Source organism: Callithrix jacchus, chromosome 8 (genome assembly GCF_049354715.1).
Source record: "Callithrix jacchus isolate 240 chromosome 8, calJac240_pri, whole genome shotgun sequence".
In the NCBI taxonomy this organism is placed as follows: Eukaryota; Metazoa; Chordata; class Mammalia; order Primates; family Cebidae; genus Callithrix; species Callithrix jacchus.
The window spans coordinates 69946927-69954640 of record NC_133509.1 but is presented as its reverse complement, the minus strand read 5'-3'; the positions used below and the strand labels follow the sequence as shown (position 1 = coordinate 69954640).

General features: G+C 41.5%; 1 long non-coding RNA gene across 1 annotated transcript; it reads right to left on the bottom strand.

Moving 5' to 3' along the window:
• Positions 1-6060: 6060 nt before the first annotated feature.
• LOC144577392 (uncharacterized) lies at positions 6061-7268 on the bottom strand. The gene is made up of 2 exons (XR_013521157.1): positions 7201-7268; positions 6061-6545 (listed from the first exon to the last, which is right to left on the bottom strand). It is a non-coding gene; the product is annotated as an uncharacterized LOC144577392 (long non-coding RNA).
• Between the last annotated feature and the right edge of the window lie 446 nt (positions 7269-7714).

Below are 7714 nucleotides of genomic sequence, written 5' to 3'. Positions count from 1 at the left end.
GAGGCAGGTGAATCACCTGAGAGGTCAAGAGCCCGAGACCAGTCTTGCCAAACATGGCGAAACCCCACCTCTACTAAAAATATAAAAATTAGCTGGGTGTGGAGCATACACTTGTAATCCCAGCTGCTCAAGAAGCTGAAACATGAGAATCACTTGAACCTGGGAGATGGAGATTGCAGTGAGCCAAGATCACACCACTGCTCTCCAGCCTGGGCAACAGAGTGAGACACTGTCTCAAAAAAAAAAAAAAATGCCGGCCAGGCACAGTGCTTCACACCTATAATCCCAATATTTTGGGAGGCCAAGGCAGGAGGATTGCTTGAGCTCAGGAGTTTGAGACCCCATCTCTACTTAAAAACAAAAAAAAATTAGCCAGATGTGGTGGTGCATGCCTGTAGTAGCTACATGGGAGGCTACTACAGGTGGGAGAGTCTCTTGAGCCATGAGGTTGAGTCTGCAGTGGTCTGTGATCACGCCACTGCACTCCAGCCTGGGTGACAGTGAGACCCTGCCTCAAAAAATAAATAAAATGCCCCCAAGCTTAGTGCTGAGGTACTGTCTAGTGTTTCTCAGTTAAAGAGTCTATGATGTGGCTGGGCATAGTGGCTCATGCCTGTAATCCCAGCACTTTGGGAGGCCAAGGTGGGTGGATCACGAGGTCAGGAGTTCGAGACCAGCCAGGTCAACATAGTGAAACCCTGTCTCTACTAAAAATATGAAACTTAGCTGGGCATGGTAGCATGTGGCTGTAGCCCAGCTACTCAGGAGGCTGAGGCAGGAGAATTACTTAAAACTAGGAGGCAGAGGTTGCAGTGAGCCAAGATGACGCCACTGCACTCCAGCTTGGGAGACAGAGCAAGACTTAGTCTAAAAAAAAAAGAATCTATGTTGTACTTTACAGAGAAAATACCTGTGTTAAGATAAGTTTCATTCAGGCGTGAGTGACAGTGCTATTAGCCATGAGTTCAGTGTTAACGAATCATTAACAATGTTAATGAATCAACAATATATTAGTGTCTTTAAACAGAAATACACAGATAATCAAGGTTATGTATTGATCAGTTAATTGATGAAAATGTTATGACCAGAGGCTTACAGGGACCTAACTCTATACTTCCCCTAGGAACAATGGCTCACTATTTGCTAATTCATTGCTCCCAATGCCTTCATAGAGCTTGACTACCAAGATAATGAAAATCAACTATATATGTATATACAACATGGAAAGATATATATCAAGATAATCATAGTGGTTTCTTTTCTCTTTCTTTCTTTTTCTTTCTTCTTTCTTTCTTTTATTTCTTTCTAGAATGCAGTTGCTTTTCATTCTTTTATGCTTTTCCAGATGTTTCTACCAGTAATATGTGTAATGTATATAATTGAGGAAATGTTAGTTATATAACAAAATTTAAGACCCTAAAAAAATTGATCATGCTAATTAAAGACCTCAGCAACATTCAGGAAGAAATAAAGGTGGGTGCTAATATTTCTGAAGGTACTAGTGGCATAACTAACCATATAAAAGAACCAAATGAGTACTTGTTCTCTCCCTTTGGAAGTGGAGGTTAGTATAAGAGAGATGCTGAGTAATATTGTGCTCTCTCTTGAAAACAGAATAAAACTTCATTCTATACATTGTCAAAGGCATGGAAGGGAAAATCCTTGCTGGCTTGCCTCATCTCTGAATGAAGTTCATTGGCCACCTGGTAGCTGAAAAGGACCTAGAATGCCTGACTTGTTCCCACACTGATGCTTGTAGTGGAGAAAATAAAGCTGCTGTGGGCCTTGCATAGCCACCCAATCTCACACCCCAGAGTGGTCAAGTTAGGCTTTAGGTGAATGTGTAATTTGAAAATCAATGCTAAGACCATGAAAAAAGCATGGCAGTATTGTGACTCTGTCAACCCTGGGGTTCCTCTGGGGAATCTGTGTTGTCAACACTTCACCCTCACATTAGTCATAGGCAGTAGCAGCTGTGGCAGCATTTTTTCATCCTTGGTTTGTTTTTGGCTCCCCTGAGACCCATGTAGAACACACCTCCCATTTATACCAACTCTTCTTTTGCAAAGGATCCCACAGGGCTTCATTAATAATCTAGCCCCGGAGGTCACTGCTGCTGCTTCTGGGGCAAAGCACTACTACCTGATAGCACACAGATACCTGGAACAGTCCTCTGAATTAGGAAGGAGAGGAGGGGCCAGACCTGGTAATTCATGCCTATAGTCCCAGCACTGAAGGCTGAAGCAGGAGAATCCCTTGAGGCCAGGAGTATGAAACCAGCCTGGGCAACATAGCAAGACCCTGTCTCTACTAAATCAAATAAACAAATAATTTATTAAAACAAAAGAAAGAAGTAGAGGCTGGGTGCAGTGGCCCGCACCTGTAATTGAACCAAGATAGCACTACTGAACTCAGCCTGGGCAACAGAGTGAGATTTTTGTCTAAAAAAAAAAAGGGCGGGGGGGTTTCCACTATAGGCAGCTCAGGAAAATTGCATATGACCAGCTAACCTGGAATTTAGGCAAGCATTCTGACACTGACAAAGAATTAATGGCTGTCATTGGCTTTGAGGTGACGGCTTCACTCTGAGTCCAAAAAACATTTAGAACAGGTAGACTCCAAAGAATAAAATTTTTTTTGAGACAAAGTCTCACTCTGTCACCCAGGCTGGAGAGCAGTGGTGTGATCTTGGCTCACTGCACCCTCCACCTCCCGACTTCAAGTGATTCTCATGCCTCAACTTCCTGAGTAGCTGGGACTACACGTATATGCCACCATGCCCAGCTAAATTTTTGTATTTTTGGTAGAGACAGGGTTTTGCCATGTTGGCCAGGCTAGTCTCAAACTCCTGACCTCGGTACCACCTGGTAGCTGAAATGCAGGTCTTTTTCAGCTGCCTCAGCTACTCGGATGTAGCTGAGTAGCTACCTGGGTGTAGAATCAAGTGATTCTAGAGAATCATTTGAGCCCAGGAGGTGGAGGTTGCAGTGAGCTGAGATCATGCCACTGCACTCACTCCTGCCTGGGTGACAGAGTGAGACTCTGTCAAAAAAAAAGAAAAACACAGCTGGACATTAGCAAGGAAGGACTACATGAAAAACCTGAGGTCATTTCCCTGCATCAAGCAGGGAAAACACAAAGCAATTAATGTGAGAAAAAAAGGAGGATGGTAGCTCTAAAGGAAAGGGAAATAGGGTGTTATTATCCTTTTGATGATCACAGGCCAAGCCCTCTTTGTCAGGAAAAGGTTTCATTGACTAAATGGCCTGGAAGCTCTTAACACAGATGACTCAAAGAAAATTTGTTTCTGAGCAGGAAGAATAAAGTTGATTCTTCTTTATCAGCTGAAGAAAATTGTAATCCCAGCACTTTGGGAGGCTGAGACGGGTGGATCATGAGGTCAGGAGTTTGAGACCAGCCTGACCAACATAGTAAAACCTCATCTCTACTAAAAATACAAAAATTAGCCAGGTGTGGTGGTATGCACCTGTAATCCCAGCTATTCAGGAGGCTGAGGCCGGAGAATTGCTTGAACCCAGAAGGAGAAGGTTGCAGTGAGCCAATGTTGCCCCAATGCACTCCAGCCTGGGAGACAGAGCGAGACTCCGTCTCAAAAAATAATAATAAAATGAGAACCAAAAAGATCTTTCAAAATAAACATTTCTTATTAACTAAAAATCAATAAGAAAAAGAAAAGTCAATAGAACTATGGGCAAAAAGCATGAACAGGCAAGTTACATACACAATACAGATTGCTAGAAACGTTAAGAGATGCCCAACCTCCCTTATAATTAATCAAACACTAAAACAATAAGGTGATTATCTCTATCAGATTGGAAAAGACTTTATAATGGATAATATTCAGGGCTGACAAGAGGACTGGAAAACACAAACCGGGAAATACCCTCACTGGGATTGTTAATTAGTACAACTTTTTTGGAGAGAAACAAAACAATTTTTATTGCATTTTTAATGTTCATGCCCTTTGACTCAACATTTTTATTTCTAATAATTTATCTCACAAAAGTGCGATGCTTGATATTTAGTATAGATTGTTCATAATTTTTTTTTTTAGATGGACTCTCACTCTGTCACCCAGGCTGGAGTACAATAGCATGGTTTTGGCTCACTGCAACCTCAGCCTCCCAGGTTCAAGTGATTCTCTTGCCTCAGCCTCCCAAGTAGCTGAGATTATAGACGCCCACCATCGCACCTGGCTAATTTTTTGTATTATTAGTAGAGACAAGGTTCCACGATGTTGGCCAGGCTGGTCTCGAACCCCTGACCTCAGGTGATCCACTTGCCTTCACCTCCCAAAGTGCTAGGACTACAGGTGTGAGCCACTGAACCCACCCTGCTTATAATACTTTAAAAACCTAGAATAGGCCAGGCACAGTGGCTCACACCTGTAATCCCAGCACTTTTCGGGGGATGAGGCAGGTGGATTCCTTGAGTTGAGACCAGCCTGGGTGACATGGGCAACATGGAGAAACCCCATCTCTACAAAAAAAAAAAAAAAAAAAAAACCTGTATGCCAGGTGGAATAACCCAACTGCCCATTAATTGAGGGTGTTTAAATAACTATGGTGCTTATAATGAAATGCTACAGAAATGCTATGAAATAGTATATGACATATCTTAAAATAGAAGGATGCATAAAGTAAGAAAGCAAAATGCAAAGCTGTATGAATATGGCATGGTGGTGTTAATGGGGTGACAAAAATATTCTGGAATTAAATAGTGGTCATTAGTTGCATAACATTGTAACTATACTAAAAAACCACTGAATTGTACAGTTTAAAATGGCTAAAATAATACATTTTATGTTGTACAGATCTTACTTCAAATTTTAAAAAACAGTATCAATAACGTGATCCCATTTTTTGTGAAAAAAAGAATATTTTTTAGTATGTACATAGAAGAAAAAACCTGGAGAGACATACATTAAGTAATTGGTAGTGATTATCTCTGAGGGTGGTAGACACAGTATATTGTTAATATCCATGTTGTACATATCTGTAATGTTTGAAATGTTAATAAACAGCACTTAGAACTTTCATATCCAGAAAAAAAGATACTAAATTACTTGAAAAGTAGAGAAAGAGGTATAATTATCTGGGAACAAATAACTGAGCCAGTAAAAAATTCCTTTCAAAGATAACTCAAAATAACTATTTCAGTGGGAATTGCATTATTTCAGAGTCATAGGATTATAAAGGGTTGTGTTTTTTTCTTTGTTTGTGTGTCTGTGTGTGTGTGTGTGTGTGTGTGTGTACATTTCCTTAATAAAGAAAAAGGAGAACATGTACATAACCTTCTTCAATGTAGTTACATGCTAAAATTTAACCTTCATTGAGACTGAAAATGTAAACACCCATTTGTTTGGGAGGAATTGGTTACTAAAGGCTATATACCCTGAATTACACTTCTGTTGCCAACCAAAGCATCTGTTGGGTCCTGACCTTCAGACGATAAAAGTAACTATAAGACTCATAATCAGAAGATTGGGATTCTGGTTCCAGCTAAACCACTAATATGTCATGTGACTAGAGGTACATCCTTTAACCTTTCTAGACCTCCATTTCTTTCTTTTTGAAAATGGGGAGGTGTACTGAAAGAGATCAGTATATGTATCCCAAAATATGTCACTTTGGCATAAAGATTATTTTGAGCTGAAGGCAATTGATGCAGGAAAAGTTCTCTGCCCTCCCTTTATCTCCCTAAAAACAGAGCATAAATTTTCCTTTAAGGAAGGTACCCCTCTGTGTCAGGAAAATGAAAATGACTCATTACCAGAGATGTCACACCAAGATGACTCCTCATAAACAAGCCCTACTAAAATAACCCTTATCTTCCATTAGTTTCCTTCACATATTTTCTAGTCACTTCCCACAATATTTGTCCCTTGAAGGCCAAACCCTTCTTCTTTTGTTAAGAAGGGTATGTAAATTCCAGGTTCTGGCCAGGTGTAGTGGCTCACACCTGTAATCCCAGCACTTTGGGAGGCTGAGGCAGGTGTTAAGCACACTCTGAATGAGAGATCACCTAAATAGGCTTTGTGTGAGCAACAAGGCTGTTTATTCACCCAGGTGTGAGTGGACTGAGTCAGCAGAGGGTGGCAGGATAGTTGCTTGTTTTATAGGGTTGGGAGTAAGTAATGGAAAGTCAGTTTAGGGTGGTTTTGTGCAAGCATGGCAGGGAGCAGGGGTAGGGAGGGTCACAGGATCCAGTGTCACAAGGTTGACTTATCAGTTGAGGCAGGAACAATGGTAGAATGTCACAAAGTCAGTTAATCAGGCCACAGGGTCCAGTGTCACAAGGTCGACTTATCAGTTGAGGCAGAACAATTATGGACTGTCCCAAGGTTGGTTAATCGGGCACCGCAGGAGCTAGCTATTCTTCTCCTTTTGTGGTTTTCTTGTTATCTCAGATTTTCTGGCTCCAGGAGGCCATCTGGAGGTGTACATGTGGGTCACAGGGGTCACCGCGGCTTGACTATGGTGTAGTCCATGGTGCAGTCAGTTCAAAGAAGCTTGCATTCCTGCCTTTTTATATTAATAATATAAAGGTAAAAAAGTAAAAACTAGAAAAAGCAGGGAGTTAGTGAAATTTGGGGGGCAGTACAGAGGGGTGATGGATGACATTTCTCAGGGCTTCTTAGGGCAGGATTGGGGGCAGCGTGGAAACTTAAAATGGGCCAAGAGATTTTGGGGCAAGGGGTGATATTGTGGGGTTGTTAGAAGGAGCATTAGCTGGATTGACTGATTGGTTATAGCTTGGATACAATTTTGTAGGAATTGAGAGATTAGTTGGAAAAGACAAGATCCAAATAAGAGAAGGAAAAGGTAGCTATTAAGGGGTCTGCTAATGAAGGAGCCATGATATCCAGTTAGAGAGTGGCCAGCTAGGTCCAGAATAATCGTTTGCCTGATTAGCGAGCTTTTGGGTCCTGTCTTTAAGTCTTTTGATGGCATCATATACAAGGCCAAATTGGTTTAGATAAAAGCATTTTTCATTTAGGAATAGGCAGAGTACTCCTTTCTTAGCAGTTAGTAGATGGAGGACTTGGTGATTTTGTAGGACAACCACAGCCAGGGAATTAACTTGGGCTTGGAGGACAGATAGTGTTTGAGTAATGCTGGCAGAGAAATCATTAGAGATTGTGGAATGTGGTGATGGAAGGAGTAAGTTCGGCCATACCTGTCCCGATTGCAGCAGTGAAGACTCCTAATCCTACAAGCAAGGAGATGAATGGAATGACTCTTTTTTTTGTTGTGTAGAAGTTACAAGGGGGACAGGGAGGTGTTCATTTCCATTGACAAACTGGATTTTGGGAGTAAGAAATATTAAGGTAAAGCTGTCTGTCCAGTTAGTCATAAAGCAGATGTAGGTGGAAGAGCCACAGAGGTTAAAAAAAAAAAGTCCTTGGCTTAAGCAGAACTGGAAATGTAAACTGGAAAGGTAAGAAAGTGTTTTGTGGGGGCTGGGGTCTTATACCCAGATACCAAGGGAACCAGCAAGGGCCATGGCTGTTAGAGGTTGCAGTGGGGTTTGGTAGGGTAATTATGTGAAAGGAGAGGTCTTGCTTTCATGGTATATGAGAAAGCATTTGGTATCTATGAGTAACTGTTCACTTTCATTGACAAGGTTAGGTGTGAGCAGGCAGGAAGAGGGTCTGGAGGACAGTCTGATGAACAAGGGGAGAGCAGCCAAG